Source organism: Capra hircus, chromosome 4 (assembly GCF_001704415.2).
Source record: "Capra hircus breed San Clemente chromosome 4, ASM170441v1, whole genome shotgun sequence".
Lineage (NCBI taxonomy): Eukaryota > Metazoa > Chordata > Mammalia > Artiodactyla > Bovidae > Capra > Capra hircus.
Window position 1 is genome coordinate 49379104 of NC_030811.1, and position 19926 is coordinate 49399029.

The 19926-nt window shown below is 43.2% G+C and overlaps 1 protein-coding gene across 5 annotated transcripts in view; it reads right to left on the reverse strand.

Moving 5' to 3' along the window:
• The window catches only part of OSBPL3 (oxysterol binding protein like 3), a 194155-nt gene extending 186585 nt beyond the window's left edge, over nt 1–7570 (reverse strand). For all 5 annotated transcript variants that reach the window (XM_018047074.1, XM_018047077.1, XM_018047075.1 and 2 more), the window contains exon 1: nt 7265–7570. The gene's annotated coding sequence lies outside the window, so the exon portion shown is untranslated. The remainder of the gene's footprint in view (nt 1–7264) is intronic.

A 19926-nucleotide genomic window follows, 5' to 3' on the forward strand; every position in this document is an offset into this window, starting at 1 on the left:
AACTCTGGGAGTTGATGATGGACAGGGAGGCCTGGCGTGCTGCGATTCATGGGGTCGCAAAGAGTCGGACACGACTGAGCGACTGAACTGAACTGAACAGCCAAATGTAGACATTGGCTGCCCCAGAGACAGCAGATATAGGGAACAGCATCAAGAACTCATCGCCTCACTTCAGTTAACTCAGGTACAGCCTTGTTTCCTCTATACTCCCTCTTCACCCTTGAGATATTTTACAGCAAATTCTAAAAACAGGACCATTTCATCCATGTTCAAATTTCCTTGATTACCTAATATTTTCTAACAATGAATTTGTTCAAATCAGGGTCTAAATAATCAACTATAAGGATCTCTTTTTAATGACAATGTTTTTTTATGACACCAGCAGAACAGAAGTTATACTTTTAGTAAAATGCTTTATTCAGTCAGATGATTTATTACACATCTATCTTGTGCCAGGTGCTGTTCTAGCCTCAAGACACAACAATGAACAATACTCAAAGGAACTTCCGGTTTAACGCTTGCCTGCACATTTGTTTCGTTTGGGGAAGATTTTTAAAAATTCCAGTTCCAACTGGCAAACGGATAAAGTGTGGTCTATACAAACAATGGGGTGTTATTAGGCAATAAAAAGAAATGAAGCACTGATTCATTCTACAACAGGGATAAACCTTGACAATAATATGCTAAGTGAAAGAAGCCAGACACAAAAGGCCACATGTTGAATGATGCCATTTTTGTGAATGTCCATAAGAGGCAAATCCATATAGGCATCAAATAGATTAGTGGTTGGGAAGTGAGGAGGGAGACTGCTAATTAGTACAGTTTCCTTTGGGGATGGTGAAACATTCTAAAATGAATTATGAAGTCATGGTTGCACAACTTTGAATATACTAAAAACCACTGGGGATTTTCCTGGTGGTCCAGTGGTTAAGATTCCGTGCTTCCAATGCAGGGGGCGCAGGTTTGATCCCTGGTCAGGGAACTAGATCCTACATGCCATGTGGCACAGCCAAAAAGTACACATTTTTTTAAAAAATTAAGCCACTGAATGTACACTTTAAACAGATGAATTATATGAAATATTAATTATATCTCAATAAAGTTGTCATTAAAAAACTTAATTGAATCAAGTAAGTTGATATTATATTCACACAAGGGAATACTATCCAGCTATAACACAGAATGAGAAAACTTAGGGAAAAAAAAAGTGATCAACCCTCCTTATCTCAAGCCATTTGATTCAGAAACTTTGGGAGTGGGGCCTAGGGAGGGACAAATGTTTTAAGATCCCTACACTGGAGAAGGGAATGGCAAACCACTTCAGTCTTCCTGCCTTGAGATCCCCATGAACAGTATGAAAAAGCAAAAGGTTATGACACTGAAAGATGAACTCCCCAGGTCAGTAGGTGCCCAGTATGCTGCTGGAGAAGAGTGGAGAAATAACTCCAAAAAGAATGAAGAGACGAAGCCAAAGCAAAAACAACACCCAGTTGTGGATGTGACTGGTGATGGAACTCAAGTCTGATGCTGTAAAGAGCAATAATGCACAGGAACCTGGAATGTTAGGTCCATGAATCAAGGCAAATTGGAAGTGGTCAAACAGGAGATGGCAAGAGTGAACATCGACATTTTAGGAATCAGTGAACTAAAGTGGACTGGAATGAGCAAATTTAACTCAGATAATCATTATATCTACTACTGTGGTCAAGAATCCCTTAGAAGAAATGGAGTAGCCTGCATACTCAACAAAAGATCCTTACATAATTCTAATTTAAGTCAAATGAGAATCAGTGGTTTCATAGAAGATTCAGTCAAAGTGACTAACAGTTACAAAATGGTATGATAACTGCTCCCTCATCAACAGGCAGGCACACAGTGCCAAGCGTGTTTTCCAATTTCAACCTGAAGGGAGCAGAGGAAGGCTTCCTACAAGTGACATCATCCAGGCTGAAATGTAATGGATGTGTAGGAATCAGCCGGGTGAACATGGGTGAGGAGGACTGCATCATAATGAGGACAGATATTTATGCGGAACTGGGAGGCCAGAGCACATGATGCATGGCCCCTGGGACTCAGGAAGGGAGCTGAACTTACTTCAGTTTGACTGCAACACACAGAGCCAAGCTGTGAGCAGGAGGTTATTCAGATAAGATCTGATAAATCAGGTTTAAAAGTGAGAAATATTCATTGATCAATAAGATATTGACAAAAATTTAGTTTCAATTCCCTAACAGTTTCAATACATTTTAATACAACTTTACATATATATGAAAAGATGGTACATATAAGATACAAGTGCATATTTAGTGCATATTTATCCTACAGACAATGTTTTGTTTACGGGTTTGAGATTTCCTTGCAATATTTGCAAGGTGAAAACCAGAATAGGCGCTTACCATAGATTTCAATAATTAAGATTTCCAATGCTTCATCATAAATTGATGAAATATTATAGTATTGTGGATCAAAAAGTAGGAAACAAAATGCCACATTCCAATGACTGTTTTCACAGAATATGTGAAAGTGTTAGTTGCTCAGTCCTGTCCACCTCTTTGTGACTCCATGGACTGTAGCCTACCAGGCTCCTCTGCCCATGGAATTCTCCAGGTAAAAATACTGGAGTGGGTAAAAAGTGAGTCTCTCAGTTGTGTCCGACTCTTTGTGACCCCATGGACTATACTTTCCATGGAATTCTCCAGGCCAGAATCCTGGAGTGGGTAGCCTTTCCCTTCTCTAGGGGATCTTCCTAACCCAGGGGTCGAACTCAGGTCTCCCGCATTGCTGGCGATTCTTGACCAGCTGAGCCACAAGGGAAGCCCACTGAAGTGGGTAGCCATTCTTTTCTCCAGGGGCTCTTCCTGACCCAAGGATCAAACCCAGGCCTCCTGCATTGCAGGCAGATTCTCTACCGTCTGATCTACATAATACAACCAAATACAATCTTTTCTTTTCAATTGCACACCTCCTTTGGATAGGATATCAGGCTTAGTGATGTGAGGAACAGGAAAGGAAGGAATAGATACTAGTCTTGCCTTCAAGGCATTTACAATTCAGTAAGGGAGGCCATACATTTAAATAGATAACTAGGCCACAAGGCACTAGGGTCAAAGAATGTGGAGCGTGGGTATGAAAGAAACAAAGTACTGAAGCCGGCGGTGGGGGGGGGAGGGGTTAATGCTGTGAGAGACTGATTTCAGAGAGATGATTCTGGCAGAACTGGTTTATGAGATAAACCTTGAAATACTTGGGGTTTCGGGGTGGAGACAGACACTGAGCCCAGGCTGCTGGTCCCTGACTTTAGGCTAAGGGGTCTACCTTAGATGGAGAGAGAGAAAGGACCTGGGACTACTTCACAACTAATACAGTTGCACCTTGTATTAGTTGTAAAGTAGTTGGAAACTTAACTTTTCCTAGTCTCATTTGGAGATCGGGGGTATAACAACAGGGCCTGCTTTGGTGTTGCTCTGAGGATTAAACAGTTTAATTCATGCACAGTACTCAAGCCAATACCTGGCACAAAAAGATCAGCAGCTACCACTGCTGTTATTAATGTTATAATTATTAACTACATAAGTCACTCAATAATTTTTAGCAATGTAACGACTGGATCTAAAGAATTTACCTGACTATGATTCGAAGGTAGAACTGAGGAAGGTAAATCTGCCTGAAAGCTATATTAGGACAGAGTAGAGAAGTCCTTAACAACCTGAGCTAAGATGGTGCAGGGGCAAGGGGAAGGGATGGAGGTGAAAGACAAAAGGAAAGAGAGATACGAACTAGGCTGAGATGAACATAAAGATGGTCTAAACAGTATTGATTGGGAAGTCAAGAAAGATGTTTCCAGAGAAGGAGGCTCAAAGCTGATGAATAAGATGTAGACAAGAAAGGAATTTGCAGTGAACCATAAAGTGAAGTTGCTCAGTCGTGTCCGACTCTTTGCAACCCCATGGATTGCAGCCTAAGAGGCTCCTCTGTCCATGCGATTTTCCAGGCGACTGGAGTGGGTTGTCATTTCCTTCTCCAGATCTTTTCAACCCGGGGAACAAATCCGGGTCTCCCACACTGTAGGCAGACGCTTTACCGTCTGAGCCACCAGGGAAGTGAAACTGTCAATTCTGAAGGCTCCTTCAACTTGACAGCCTCCATGATCCTCAGTGTCCCACAGGCCTATCATTTCTGTGGGCATTCTGGGTTGAAGGATTCTCCAGCCCTCCCTGGGTATCCTTGAAATGGAATTAACAATTAAGAAAATACAGTCCTGCCGAGACACACAGTATAAATAAGACCACAGATTATCCAGGTCTTCAGGGAAGGAAAAGCATACTACCCCTAAAACTGGAATAAAACAGAAGGAAAAAAGCAACCTCTAATTCTGCCCCATGCTCTATTTTGCCACTAACTCTTCAGGTGGTAACCATGACGTACTTAGCTAATTTCACCTTGCCCTCAGTTTACAACAGAACAAAGAGTCAAAATATAGTTATTTTGCTAAAAGGTTGCAGCAGAAGTTTCTGGAACTAGTAGTGGTTTCAACTCTCCATTCTACACATGGCAAGAGAGGTTCTAGCTGGTCTTCCAGTACTTTCCTTAAGAGGCAGAAACCATTGTGTTCAGAGTTCACTTACTACAGTGGGTAAAACCTATCAGATTTCTCTTTAGATTTAGGTGAAAGGAAACTTAAATCTCGGAGAAGGCAATGGCACCCCACTCCAGTACTCTTGCCTGGAAACTCCCATGGACGGAGGAGCCTAGGCTGCAGTCCATGGGGTCTCGAAGAGTCAGATATGACTGAGCGACTTCACTTTCACTTTCATGCATTGGAGAAGGAAATGGCAACCCACTCCAGCGTTCTTGCCTGGAGAATCCCAGGAATGGAGGAGCCTGGTGGGCGGCCGTCTATGGGGTCGCACAGAGTCAGACACGACTGAAGTAACTTAGCAGCAGCAGCAAACTTAAATCTAAATGAAAGGAGAATTTCCTCTCCTCCTATATGAAAAGTGCCCCATCTGTCTATCAGGCCCACAAACTATAAATTCAACCACAAAAATCAATGGCAGTAAAAACTCAACAATTTGAAAAATAGTACAACTAGACACTTGTTATTGACAGTGGAAAGTTTACAGCTCAACCTCAGGTGGTTTGAATATGTTGCATTGCTGAACTCTATCATAATGAGTTAACATCTAATTACATAATGGGTGCAGGAGACATTTCAGTATAGTGGAAAGAGCTAAAGATTTGCAGTCAGAAAGACTATTCCTAAAAATCCAGCTCAGCAATCTGCTATTGACCCTGGGCAGGTTCCCGAATTTAGGCTGCAGTTTCTTCATCTGTAAAATGGAGATAACCTCACAGCACTGCCATCAAGATGGTGAAGATTAAATAACAGCCTATGGCATCCTGGACTTACAGCATAACTATTAGCTGTTACCGAAACTCTCAGTAATGATAGTGCAATAAATCTCCTTTTCACTAAGCAATAGTTTTTGTTATAAATAAAGTTAAATGCCTATTGGCTATAATGGTGGAAATTACATTTCAGTTTCTTGGGAGCAATACAGCATAACAGAGAAGATGAGCTGGAATTCTAGTTTTGCCAGGATAATCTTGAAAAATTAGTTAACCTGCTGGAGCCTCAGTTTCCCATCAGGTTAGAAATATCGAGCTAACAAGGCTACTGTAATGTTTAACAGAGCTTCTCTGGTGGATCAGCGGTAAAGAATCTGCCTGCCAATGCAGGAGAGGCAGGTTTGATCCTTGAGTTGGGAAGATTCTCTGGAGAAGGAAATGGTAACCCACTCCAGTATTCTTGCCTGGCAAGTCCCATGGACAGAGGAGCCTGGTGGGCTGCAGTCCATAGGGTCGCAAAAGAGACAGACATGATTTAGCAACTAAACAACAGCAATGTTTAATGAGGTGATCTATACAAAGTTCCTAGTACATTCCAGCTCTCAGTAGGTGCTGGATTAATAGTAGTTACTGGTATGTGTTCAATTTCCCAACAGAAAAACAAAAGGATAAACATGAAAATCAAAACTAGTATGAGATCACCATTCCTCATATTTTACAGAGAAGTTTTCATCATTCATTCCATAAATATTTCTTTTGTACCTACTGTGTGTCAGGCATTGTTGCTGACATTGGGATTAGGGTGATGGACATTCTAGAGTGGGGGGAACAGTAAACAGTCTAAGGAGACAATTTCAGAAAGAGATGAGTGCTATGAGGAATACCAAAAAGGGTGGTGTGCCCACACGTTGATGGAGGCGATGGTCATTTCGCTTGGGTGCATTTTAGCCCAGGCCTACCTAGTTTGTCTCCTTGGGCCAGAACGGGACTTCACCTTGTATGATGCTTGGCAGTACAGTATGGATGATCAGAAGTTAGACCTACACCTTTATCTGTGGATGAATCTCTTTAGCAGCGGCAGCTGAAAATATTTCTAAATGCCTTCAGCCCAGTACTCAAACTCTATGGGTCAGGACGGGTGTGGGGGTGGAGTAGAGGGTGGCGGCGGGGGTTCAGCTGCACCTCAGCGCAACCCTCAGGCACATCTAAAGTGACAACTTCACAGCTCCCTCAGCTCAGGAGACTGGTAGTTTGTGAGACGGAGGAAAGAGTACAAATTGCATTACCGAAAGAGGGCGGCGCGCGCCGGCTTAAGAAGTAGCTGGACGATCTACGACAATGCCCATTAGGGACTCCAGAAGCTGCAAACGCTTCTCAGCAAGCCCGAAGGGACAAGGACCCTCGGTCCCCGGCCGCGGTGCCGGAAAGCGGAGCAAGACTGGCGCGGGGAGGCGGGCGAGCCCGGAGCCTACAAGACCTACGTCTCCCGTATCCCCCCGGCGCGCCCCAGCCCGCGGATGTGGTGCAGCCTCGCGCTCGGCCCAATTAAACCGGTTTCCTGTGCCTCCCGCCCCGGCGCCGCGTCTCCCGGCTGCCCAGGACAGCCCCCGGCGCCGCATCCTCCGGCGCCCCGACCCAAACTAGGCGCCTTCTCGCCGTTAATTCCGACCAAACTGTGCCTCTAAGGACAGCACTCCAGTGTGGGCAGCATCTGGACCTCTAACTCCCGGGATGCAGGCAGGAGGGTGACTCGGGGCTGCCCCACTAACAGTTCTTCCTCGGGGGACAGGAGGCAGTCTCCAGATTCTCGCTGAGACTGGCTGCGTCCCCCCAGATTTCAGCCCTCCGGAGTCCACGCCATCGCCCAGGTCCCCACGCACCCCAGCTCTATTCTAGCTGGCGTCCTAGTGCCTACCTGCGCGCTCAGCCGCCGGGGACGCCGCCTAGTTTCCCCGGTGCCGGGCTCCGAGGTTCGTCAGCAGACGCGAAAGGAGGCAAACCTGGCTTCTTCGGTCCTCCAGCAACGCACAGCTGATAGTTTCCTCCCCGGCTGCAGCAGACAGCGGCGGGGATGGCTACTCGCCGACCGCCGCCGGGGTCAGAGCCCGCGCTGCGCACTGGCCTCCTGGCTCCCAGCTCGCCTTGTTCCGCCGGGCTCCAGCGTACAGCGAACGCTCGGCCAGTTCCCAGTACTTTGCCCAGAACTTCGCGCGCGCACCCAGGCAATCAGCAAGGGGGGAGGGAGGGGCGGGAGCGAGGAGGAGGAGCCTACGCCGGCCCTGGGGCGGGGCCACTTGGGGAGGGCGGGAGAGACGGCAGAGTGACCCACACTCCCAGCAATCAGGAGTAGCCCACGGCAAAAGGGGCGGGGCGGTGCACCTGGAAGGAGCACCGATTCCATGACGCAGTCAAGGGAACCCGGTTCCCGACAGGTGCGAAGGAGAGAGCGAGGTGGGAGCTGCCTCTGGAAGAGGAAAGTGGTTCCCGGCGGCCTAGGGCGCTCTGTGAGCGCCGTTTAAGCACTCAGATGTTCGTGGAGCAGCGTTTCCGGGCCAGAGAGGGAGAAAGAAGTGAGGGGTCATGGGAGGGGCTGGTTAAAGGACAAGATTTCAGGGGAGACTCTGGTCGAACAGGCAAAGAGAACTCGACTTCTTCCGGAACTCAGACCGAGGCCAAGGGATGGAGAATCGAGAAAACACGTGGTGAAGGGAGGTTTGCAGGCACCGGATGTCGAAGGACAGAATCCCCGTAGGATCCGGCAGGAGGCTGTGACCCCTCCAACATCCAGAGGCAGTGATGCAGATTGGTGCTGGATCCCAGGAGGGGACATAGAGGGAGTGTGGTTCTTTATTCTACGTAGTTCAGGTGCGAGGGGGAGGGGAGAGAAAGCATCACAGTTACAGTGAAAAAGCCGGCGCTTCCCCTCGACTTGATTGTCCGCTTGTCCTCTGCCTCCTTTGATCCTAGCATGATCACCAGGTCTCAGTTTGGAGACTGCAAGCATATCGAGTGCCGCAGGTGGAGAGATGAGAAGGAAATTAACATTTCCAAGTGCCTACTGTGTGCTTCCGGAGCAGCTGTGGGCATGCAGCTGTGATAATGGCGCACCAGGTTCCTGCTCTCATGGAGCTTACGCTTCTGTTGGGAGACAGACCATGAACAAAGAAGGGCACATGCAAATATAAACACATGAAAAAGTGCCGGAAAAAATATGAGCACTGAGGGGCGACTGCTAAGCACAGCTTTAAAAAGTGACGGGTGTAATAGGGGGGCTGTGAAATCCTCTGAGGGCCTCACAGCGAAGACGACTTTTACGCATTCCTGAACCGGGGAAAGTTGCTGCCACCGTCGTCGCAGAGCGTTCCAGGCAGAGGAGCGGCAAATGCAAGGTGTTTAACCTCCTTGAAAATCCTTCTAACCTAGCTCAGCGAGCTGGACAGTAAGTGTGGCTCGCTAGGCGCGCTTCCTGACAGAGAGTAGGGGCTCCAGAATATTAAATTCCAGTGCCACCCACCACCTGCGGCACTCGATACATTTCCAGCCTCCTAAATGACCCCAATTAAGGTTTCTGAGGCTCTTGTCGCAGCCACGCTTTCAACATTTCATTCACTGCGCTCGATTCTCCGCTTTCTGGGTCTCGAGGTGTCTGAGACTGTCTGTCTTGGATCTGGCAGGCGGCGAGCGAGGGCGGGAGGATCCCAGCAAATTGCAGAACTAACCCACCGTTGTGCTACCCACGCTGGCGCTCGGAGAATCCTAATAGAGATTTAAAACACGATGACTTGGAGGTTCTTAAATCATCCGCCTGCACCAGATCAACGCCGGGTGGATGAAAGCCAGGAGCCTGGACCATTCATTTTGAATTCAAGGAGTTACCCTGCCCACGCCCGTCGTTTTCCTAACGCTTCTTCCATTTTTCAGTAATTCCTCTGGGAAAGAGAAGCTCAATCTTTCCCCTGTCCTCCTGCTTCAAGCTCTTTTATTTCTCTTTATTTCTTATCCTTTCTCCACCTCCCATTCTCATCGTTTCATTAGAATTGCTTTTACTGCGGGATGCAAGCCTTAAAATCCGAAAAGAAGTTATTTATTTGAATATGGCTTTATTGTTGAAACTGCCATCCCATTTTTTTTTGTTTGTTTTGTTTTGTTTTTTGCTTTTCCTTTAATCTCTTTCAAACAACAAAGTGTGTGTATATTTTTTTCTATTTGTACTTGAGGCAATTAATTGGACAGAATGAGACTTATTCATATTATGCCTTGCTTCCTAGGAAAAAGGAATCTTACTGTGTCTTTTCATAGTTTCATTTCCTCTACTACTCCTAAATAAGCTTCCAGACTCACCAGCTCCTAAAAACAAAAGGAAATAAAGTTGAATACCAGACAGAGCTAATTGTTCTTGAACAAGCTTGTTAAATCCTAAAATTAGCTTTCTCTTCAGAGTTTTATTCTAAAGCAAGGATCTGAATGTCTATTCCAGAGAAATCAATGATTCTATAATATGAGCTTCTAAAGACCCTCTTTGAACTGTTGAACAAATACTTTTTATCTTTGGAGACAAGTACACACCATGGTGGGGATTGTTCATACTTCCCTGAATGTTACTAGCTTCAGAAATCTGTATTAGGTAAGCAGGTCTTAAAAGAGTTCACATGCTTTGATAGTAAAAGAAGATGATGGTACAGGAGTTTAATGGAGGGGGAACTCCAGAGGCCTCTAGAATCAACTACCTGGGTTCCTGTCTTAAGGTGGCAACTTCCTGACTCTGAGAGCACTGCTCTTTTTCTGCAAAATGGAGACAGAGGGCTTCCCAGGTGGCTCAGTGATAAAGAATCTGCCTGCCAAGCATGAGATGCAGGTTTGATCCCTGGGTTGGGAAGATCCCCTGGAAAAGGCAACCCACTCCAGTATTCTTGCCTGGGAAATCCCATGGACAGAGGAGCCTGATGGGCTACAGTCCATGGAGTTTCAGAGTGTCGGACACTACTTAGTGACTGAACAACGGTGTGCATCCTCTGATTTAGTTTTTTAATTGAAGGATAATTGCTTTACAGAATTTTGTTGTTTTCTGTCAAACATCAACAGGAATCAGCCATAGGTATATATATATGTCCCCTTCCTCTTTAACCTCCCTACCATCTCCCTCCATCCCACTCTAGATTGTTACAGAGCCCCTGTTTGAGTTCCCTGAGTCATACAGCAAATTCCCATTGGCTATCTATTTTACATATGGTATTGTAAGTTTCCATGTTACTCTCTCTAAGCACTCACCCTCTCCATCCTCCCCTCCCCCTGTGTCCATAAGTCTGTTCTCTATGTTTCTCCATTGCTGCCCTGCAAATCAATACATCAGTACCATCTTTCTAGATTCCATATATATGCGCTAGTATATGATATTTATCTTTCTCTTTCTGACTTATTTCACTCTGTATAATAGGCTTTAGGTTCATCTACCTCATTAGAACTGACTCAAATGCATTCCTTTTTATGGCTGAGCTTCCCAGGTGGCTCAGAGGTTAAGGCATCTACCTGCAATGCAGAAGACCTGGGTTCAATCCCTGGGGCAGGAAGATACCCTGGAGAAGGAAATGGCAACCCACTCCAGTATTCTTGCCTGGGAAATTCCATGGATGGAGGAGCCTGGTGGGCTACAGTCCACGGGGTCCCAAAGAGTCGGACATGACTGAGCGACTTCACTTTCACTTTCCTTCACCACAGCTTCTTTATCCATTCATCTGTCGATGGACATCTAGATTGCTTCCATATTCTAGCTATTGTAGATAGTGCTGCAATGAACATTGGAGTACATGGGTCTTTTTCAATTTTGGTTTCCTCAGTGAAAGTGAAAGTCTCTCAGTCATGTTAGATTCTTTGCAACCCCATGGACTATACAGTCCTTGGAATTCTCTAGGCAAGAATACTGGAATGGGTAGCCTTTCCTTTCTCTAGTGGTTCTTCCCAACCCAGGGATCGAAACTGGGTCTCCCACATTGCAGGCAGATTCCTGGTTTCCTCAAAGTATATGCCTAGTAATGGGATTGCTGGATCATATGGTGTTTTTATTCCTAGTTTTTTAAAGACTCTCCATACCATCTTCCATAGTGGCTGTATCAATTTACATTCCCACCAACAGTGCAAGAGGGTTCCCTTTTCTCCACATCCTCTCCAGCATTTATTGTTTGTAGACTTTTTGATGATGGCCATTCTGACTGGTGTGAGGTGGTATCTCATTGTAGTTTTGATTTGCATTTCTCTAATAATGAGCAAAGTTGAGAATCTTTTCACGTGTTTGTTAGTCATTTGTATGTCTTCTTTGGAGAAATGTCTGTTTAGGTCTTTTTCTACTTTTTGACTGGGTTGTTGTTTTTCTGGTGTTGAGTTGTAGGAGCTGCTTATATATTTTGGAAACTCTTTATCAGTTGTTTCCTTTGCTATTATTTTCTCCCATTCTGAGGGTTGTCTTTTCACCTTGTTTGTAGTTTCCTTTGCTGTGCAAAAACTTTTAAGTTTAATTAGGTCCCACTTGTTTATTTTTGTTTTTATTTCCATTATTCTAGGAGGTGGATCTTGCTTAGATTTATGTCATTGCATATTCTGCCTATGCTTTCCTCTAAGAGTTTTATAGTTTATGGTCTTACATTTAGCCCTAATCCATTTTGAGTTTATCTTTGTGTATGGAGTTAGGAAGTGTTCTAATTTCATTCTTTTACAAGTAGCTGTCCAGTTTTCCCAGCACTTATCGAAGAAGCTATCTTTGCCCCATTGTATATTCTTGCCTCTTTTGTAAAACATAAGGTACCCATAGGTTCGTGGGTTTATTTCTGGGCTTTCTATCTTGTTCCATTGATCTATATTTCTGTTTTTGTGCCAGTACCATACTGTCTTGATGACTGTAGCTTTGTAGTATAGTCTGAAGTCAGGAAGATTGATTCCTCCAGCTCCATTCTTCTGAAGACCACTTTGGCTATTGGGGGTCTTTTGTGTTTCCATATGAATTATGAAATTTTTTGTTCTAGTTCTGTGAAAACTGCCATTGGTAATTTGACAGGGATTGCATTGAATCTGTAGATTGCATTTGGTAGTAAAGTCATTTTCACAATATTGATCCTTCCTACCCAGGAACATGGAATATCTCTCCATCTATTTATGTCTGATTTCTTTCATCATTGTTTTATAATTTTCCATATACAGTTCTTTGCCTCCTTAGGTAGGTTTATTCCCAGATATTTCGTTCTTTTTTGTTGCAAAGGTGAATGGGTTTGATTCCTTAGCTTCTCTTTCTGATTTTTCATTGTTAGTATATAGGAATGCAAGCGATCTCATATTGACCTTGTATCCCATGATAAATTCACTGATCAGCTGTAGTAATTTTCTGATAGTTTCTTTTGGGTTTTCTATGTATCGCATCATGTCATCTGCAAACAGTGAGAGTTTTACTTCTTCTTTTCTGATCTGGATTCCTTTTATTTCTTTTTATTCTCTAATTTCCTGAGACTTTTATTGCTAGGACTTCCAAAACTATGTTGAATAATAGTGGTGAGAGTGGATATTCTTGTCTTCTTCCTGATCTTAGTGAAAATGCTTTTGGCTTTTCACTCCGAGATCCTCCAGGCTCCTCTGTCCATGGGATTCTCCAGGCAAGAATACTGAAAGATCCCTCCTCCAGAAGATCTTCCGGAAACCTGTGTCTCTTGTGTCTCCTGCATTGACAGGCAGGTTCATTACCACTAGCACCACCTGGGAAGCCCTAAAGAGCAGCAGCAGAGATTGTACCAACTGGGCTACATGAAAAGTTTCAAACTCAGTCTGAAAATGACTTTCACGTAGCTTGACTCAGCATTCTCAGTCTCAGCATTACTGACATTTGGGACCAAATATTGCCTTGGCCAAAAAGTTCGTTTGGGTTTTTGTAACGTCTTATGGAGAAACCCGAAGAACTTTTTGGCCAACCCAATACTTGTTTGTTTGGGTAGGGTGGTTTGTCCTGTGCAATTCGCAGCATCTCAGTCTTCTACCCACTAAATTCAAGGAATACCCTTTCCTCCCCACAACCAAAAGTTTCCAGGCTTTGCCAGATGTTCCCTGGAAGGCAAAATCACCCTGACTAAGTGTCATTAGCCTAGCATATAGCAAGTGCCCACAGATTAGTAGGCAGTATAAGGGAGTGCTTAAAGATATGGATTTCCAGAGTGTTAGTCTTAGGCAAATTTTGCTCCCCTAAACTTCATCTTCAAAATAGGAATCATAATAATGATAGCTTCTTAAGACTGGCTAAGGATTAGATAAATATATGCATATACAATCAATTTGGATAATGCATGGAACATGGTAAGCTTAAGACATGAACTTCTATTCTCATTTTCTTCCTGTGGAGTGAAGGCATTGGGCTAGATCAGAGATAACATGGCTTACTTGCTGCCACTCCCCTCCCTGCCTCATGCCAGACATCACAATGAAGTCAAGACTCTCATTTCCACTTAGCCCAATGAGGCCTCAGAATCCTTCTCAGCACAACACTGGCCTTAGGAAGCAACTACTGATAGAATAGGGTCAGCAGGTAAGATGATGCTGAATTACCATGCTGAGGCTACATGAACTTCAAATCAATTTTAACATTAAAATCTTAAGTCATCATAAGATTAGAGCATCAGTCATCTTGAATGGTGACTACAAGACACATGTGATGAGCAGGACTCATCACTTCTTCAATCCCTTTTATGGAGGAGGGGGAGAGACTTCCAGTACCTTGGCTGTAATCATACAGCCGATGAGTGAGTAGAGGTTGGGTCTCCTGCCCTCTGAAGTGTACTCTTTTGCCGCTCTCACCATTCGTGGAGCAAACACATGTCTGAAGCACCGTGAGTGTGACCCTCCACATCCTATACACCCTTAGTTCATTTTTTGTTCTCTTTCAGTTTTATCTGGAAAATAGATCAAAGCATAGGAACATATTGTTAGCATTCTTTCAAAAGTGTTAGTCCTCATGATGGCAAAATGCACAAGAATTCACAAATTCCTTCATTAAATAGAGACTCCTCCATTGTATGAAGGACTATTCTTAGCAGACATTTTAAGAGATCCAAAGATGAATCAGTGGGTGTCCCTGCCCTCAATGATTTTACAGTTTTATATATTAGGCAGACCAGACATGGATATAAATAAATATAAGCTAAAAAATGGGAAATGTCCTGAGAGAGGTACCAAAAATGTATTCAGAGAAAGAAGAAGCTATTTTTTGAATTAGGAGCAGAGAGTCACTTCCTGCATGTCTCTGTTGACATTTTAACTCTTTGTTCAAAAGTTATTATTTATTACAATCAAATTAGCCTTGTAGAGGAAACTGCAACATCATTAAGCTTCCTGGTCAGACATAGCTCCTGCACAGTTTAAGTGGATACTATCAGTGCAACTAAAGGTCAGTTTACTAACTCTAATAGTCATTTTTTATTAGATGTTTAAAATTTTCTGGAAAGTTCTAAAGGAAGATTGCTCACCTTTAGTAACAATAGATTGACTTTCTTCCAAGCAGTGACAGAATCAGTTTTTTAGCCTGTTATACTGTGGGAGCATAAGATGTATATATACCTTATACATAAGGTATATATTTTTATAAAAAAAGAACATAACAGGGATGAAGGGACACCAACATCATATACATTAAACTATGAGACAATATTTCCTTCAGGACTGAACTACCTCAGAAGTCAGGCTGAACACTCCATTATCTTTGAGGTATACTCTCCATCAAACGTAGTAGTGTTTGTGGTAAATACTAGGTATTAAAACAACAGCCCACACCTATTTATGTGCCAGGCACAGCTGAGGTGGGCTGCCAAAATTACCACCACTTCTGCCACCATCAAAAGGCTGCTTGTTAAACCAGAAAGGCTTGACAGACTGCCAGAACCACACCCCTCCTGCTACAAACCACACAAGCAAAGCCTCAAATCCTTCTTCTCCTTCATCCCCACACTTCTGAATTCATACCTTGCATGGATGCATCTGATTGGTACATTCCAAATCACACGTGCAAATCTAGCAGCAAGGAAAGCTGGGAAATGTGGTTTTCCATTTTCCAGCCTCTGCAGTAAGGCACATTAGAGAAAGGATGGATTAGAAACAGAGTGAGCCAAGCCACAGCATTCACTTTTATCTTTTCCTTCAACTCTCCAACAAGTCTCTCGGCAGAAAAAGGTTTTATATGTTATGTCCTCTTTGGTGTGTTTCCGGTTTTATAGATTAACCCAGAAGGCCTAGTCCTTCATCACTTCTCTTAAATTTCCTTCTCAATCTCTACCAGCAACACTACTATAGTCCAAGCTGCCACCATTTCTTTGCCTGGAAAACTGCAGCAGCCTTAAGACCAGTTCCCAGGAAATCACTCTTGCTGTCCTGCAAGCCACTGGTTACTCCGTAGCCAGAACTGCCATATGACTCAGTAATCCCACTGCTGGGCATACACACCAAGGAAACCAGAACTGAAAGAGACACATGTACCCCATTGTTCATTGCAGCACTGTTTACTATAACTAGGACATAGAAACAACCTAGATGTCCATTGGCTGATAAATGGATAAGGAAGTTGTGGTACCTATACACAATGGAATATTACTAACTATAAGAAAGAACACATTTGAGTCAGTTCTAATGAGGTGAATGAAACTGGAGCCTATTATACAGAGAGAAGTAAGTCAGAAAGAGAAACACCAATACAGTATATTAATCCATATATATGAAATTTAGAAAGACGGTAACAACGATCCTATATGCAAGGCAGCAAAAGAGACACAGATGTAAAGAACAGACTTTTGGACTCTGGGAGAAAGCGAGGATGGGATGATATGAGAGAATAACATTGAAATATGTATATCACCATATGTAAAACAGGTGACCAGTGCAAGTTCGGTGTATGAAGCAGGGCACTCACAGCTGGTGCTCTGGGACAACCCAGAGGGCTGGGGTAGGGAGGGAGGTGGGAGGGGGGTTCAGGATGGGGGGACGCATGTGCACCCGTGGCTGATTCATGCTGATATATGGCAAAAACCACCACAATAAAGTAATTATCCTCCGATTAAAATAAAATTTTTTTTAAAGTTTAAAAAAAAAAACCACATATCTGATCATTGCCCTTAAGATAAAGACAAAACTACTTACATGGTTTTCAAGGTCCAAGATTGGTGGTCTGGTGTCCACCAACTTCATCCGGGCCATATGGGCCCCTCCCACTCACCTCTTTCCTTCCCACTGACCTGTTTCCAGGCCTTTGTGCTTCCCTGACACAGGATGCTCTGCCTGGAAAGTGCTGTTCCCTTCTCTTCATTAAGTTAAAAAATGACATCTCATTCTGTCATCACTTCCTCAGGGAAGTCCTCTTTGACTTTCACGATTAGTTCAAATTGTTCTATCTTATGGTATTGTTAGAACTGAATTGGGATTGTGTGTGTGTGTGTGTGTGTGTGTGTTCGTAATACTTATCACAGTTGTAATTATATTTACTTTTGTGATTTTCTGATTAATTTCTGTCTCTTAACTGCATTATAGGTTGCACAAAGTGAGGACCATGTATGTTTTTAATCTTCCAATGCATGTCTCAACACCTAGCAACCTTGGGCCTTCAAATATTTGTTGAATAAATAAAGAGAACCCCAAAGAAGTGACCTTTAATGATGGCAGCAGAGTAGGGTTAAGGGATGTGGGCACCCATCACAGGCCCAGGAGTCAGAGACTGCTCAACTGCCCAGATCATTCAGATGATCTTATAGCAACTTGATGTCAGAAAGATTCTGTCCCCTTAAGTTACCATTTTGCCAAAATCATAAGTTAACTAATTTTTGTGTTACCTTTTTCTCCCTTATATTTCCCTATTCCTGAGAATGCCCACATCACTTCCACCAAATAGTATCAAAAGAAACTTCAGAGCGAGGCTTAGCGTGGCTGCTTATACCCTGGCATCCCTCAATTCCCATAGATCTTTCCCTATTTATAGAAATAAAAGCTAGGAATCCTCAATAGGGGTCTATTTTTACCTTTCCTTAAAGTGGGTTTTTCACCTTTGTTTTTCCCTCTTGATTTCTCCACAGTGTTGTCAGGACTTTCACCAAAGAAAGGGTCCTGTTCACTGCTCCTGTTACTTACACACAATTCCCTATCCATCCATAGCAACTAGGAATATTACACCCCAAGGAAATTAGCACTTCAGGGAAGAAACTATTTTGTTCTGTCTCTTACAGACTGTTAACTTAATGAACTGAATTCCTGGAAGTAAAAGCAAACTCTTCTGAAGAATACGTATTTGGAATAAAACATATCAATACCTAGAGTCCATGTTTTTCCTCCAAGTGAGTGTGTTTTGCTGGGACTGTGAAATGGAGGACAAGAGAGGAAAAAAGTCAGATTTGAAAGAATTTACTCCATATCATTATTATCTCTTGTAAAGACAAAACACAGAAAGGGAATTAAATTGCCTGTCATCCTACCTACAAACAATAACAACCCCAACTATTAGTATTGAATGATTTCTTCTAATATTTTTCATGCAGTTGTAATTTTGGGATAAATACAAACTTAAATTATATTTCTGAATTAATATTATATGTTTTCCTAATTGTTACTTCATAATTATTGATAGAATATCATGAATTCATTAAAATGATTATTGTAAAGACTATGAATTTGTGTGATACCAATTAAACTTATCTTATAACAGAAATATTAGAATTTTGAGTGAATAAAGAGTAGTTTATTAAGTAGTTCTTTCATCTTGGGGAAGTAATTTAATCTTTCTAAATTTTTGCTTCATTTTTAAAGTGAAGTTCATAATACCTGACTCATAGCTATTATAGAGATTAAAAGTAATAATGTGTCAGCTGAGATAGGTCCCCAAGGAAAGGAAGATACTTTAAAAAATTTACTCTTGAGCAATTTCCCTTTTAATAAGTCTCCTTCCCCCAAATAAATCTAATTCAATCTCTATTTTATTCATGTTGCAATGAAGCATTTTTCTCCCTCCAAGCTCCCTTTTAGGGAAATTCCTTTAATCCCGTGGAGTCACTGGATTAAAGGATGTGATTTATCCATGGCTCTGAAAATTGCCTTCTCAAGCCTGACGCCAGTTGATGCTGCTGTGGCAATGTTGGCTCGTGTTTCCTTCACCCTGTCTCTGCCCACATTAGAGTCACATTTCTAAGGCAAAATGTGCAATAATTATATACTGAACAAATAAGAACCAGAAAACCTGCTTGTTCGTCCTGTAAGTGCAACCACATATTTACTGATTAGGATGGTACCTGGGTAACCTCTTCCTGACCAAGGGTAAAGTGAAAACCGTAATATGTCCATGAGTTTATCGCATGCTGCAGAAGCCTGAGCTCTGGGGGCTACACAGTCTTCACTGTTGTCCATGTGTGTCCAACAGCTAAGGCTGGAGTGTGTTTGAATCACAGATAGCTGTTGTTTTAAGGAGCCTGGGACCAGGACATCCTGATCCTATACACCCTTCAGGGTGGAAAGCAGACCCTAAGACCTCAACTTTAATCTGTCCTGATTGCTCCCAGAGGCTCAGCTTCTCATGGTGAACATTTGCCTTCACCAGTGACTGCTTTAAGTATGAATGGGTGTGTGTCCCAGTTCTGGCAAATGGGTCATGAAAGTGACCATGCTGGAGGCTTTGGAATAACTTATACCCCAAATAACATGAACTCACAGTAACTTTGGTACAAAATGACTCACATAACGCCTGCCCTGTGTTGTGGTATTTCAAGTGATTTACAAAGACTTATATTTAGTTAGGTGCCCATTTTACGTTCCCTTCTGGATTCAAAACACTTTTTCTTATTCATCTCGAGTGTCTTCCCCTCACATAGCACAGTTCTTTGCATACAAAAGACATTTAAGGTGTTTATTGAACAAATGCGTAAATATATTTTCTTCAAAATTACGATCTCAATTCACTCAGCTGGGTAGTAGAATTATATTCCTTTTGTCTGCTAGGATACTTTGGTTGCAAGTATTAATAAAAGAAAAAAAGAAAAAAAAAAGTGAAGTCGCTCAGTCATGTCCAACTCTTTGAGACCCCATGGACACCAGGCTCCGCCGTCCATAGGATTTTCTAGGCAAGAGTACTGGAGTGGGTTGCCATTTCCTTCTCCAGGGAACTTCCCGACCCAGGGATCGAATCCAGGTCTCCCACACTGTAGACAGACGCTTTCTGTCTGAGCCACCACTTGATCTTAGCCAACCCCAAGTCAATCTCACTTAAACAAGAGGACATATTCTTTCACATAGCAAGAAGTCTGCAGATACAGTGAATTCAGTGCGGGTTCTTTCAGTGGCTCAAACACTTCAGCCACAGACCCAGGGTCTTTCTGTCGCTCTGCTCTGCCAAGTTCACCGTAAGGGTCTTTTCCTCAGGCTGAGTGTGACACAGAGGCAGCAGAAGCAAAGAATTGTCCCTCCCTGGAGTCGCAGTCTTTAAGTAAGAGAGCCTTTCCTGTGAGCCCCACAGCCAGGTGACCTTCATGCTTCTTTGACCAGAGCTGGGGCCACAGGATCATTCGCATTTAAAGCAGTCACTGGTCAAGA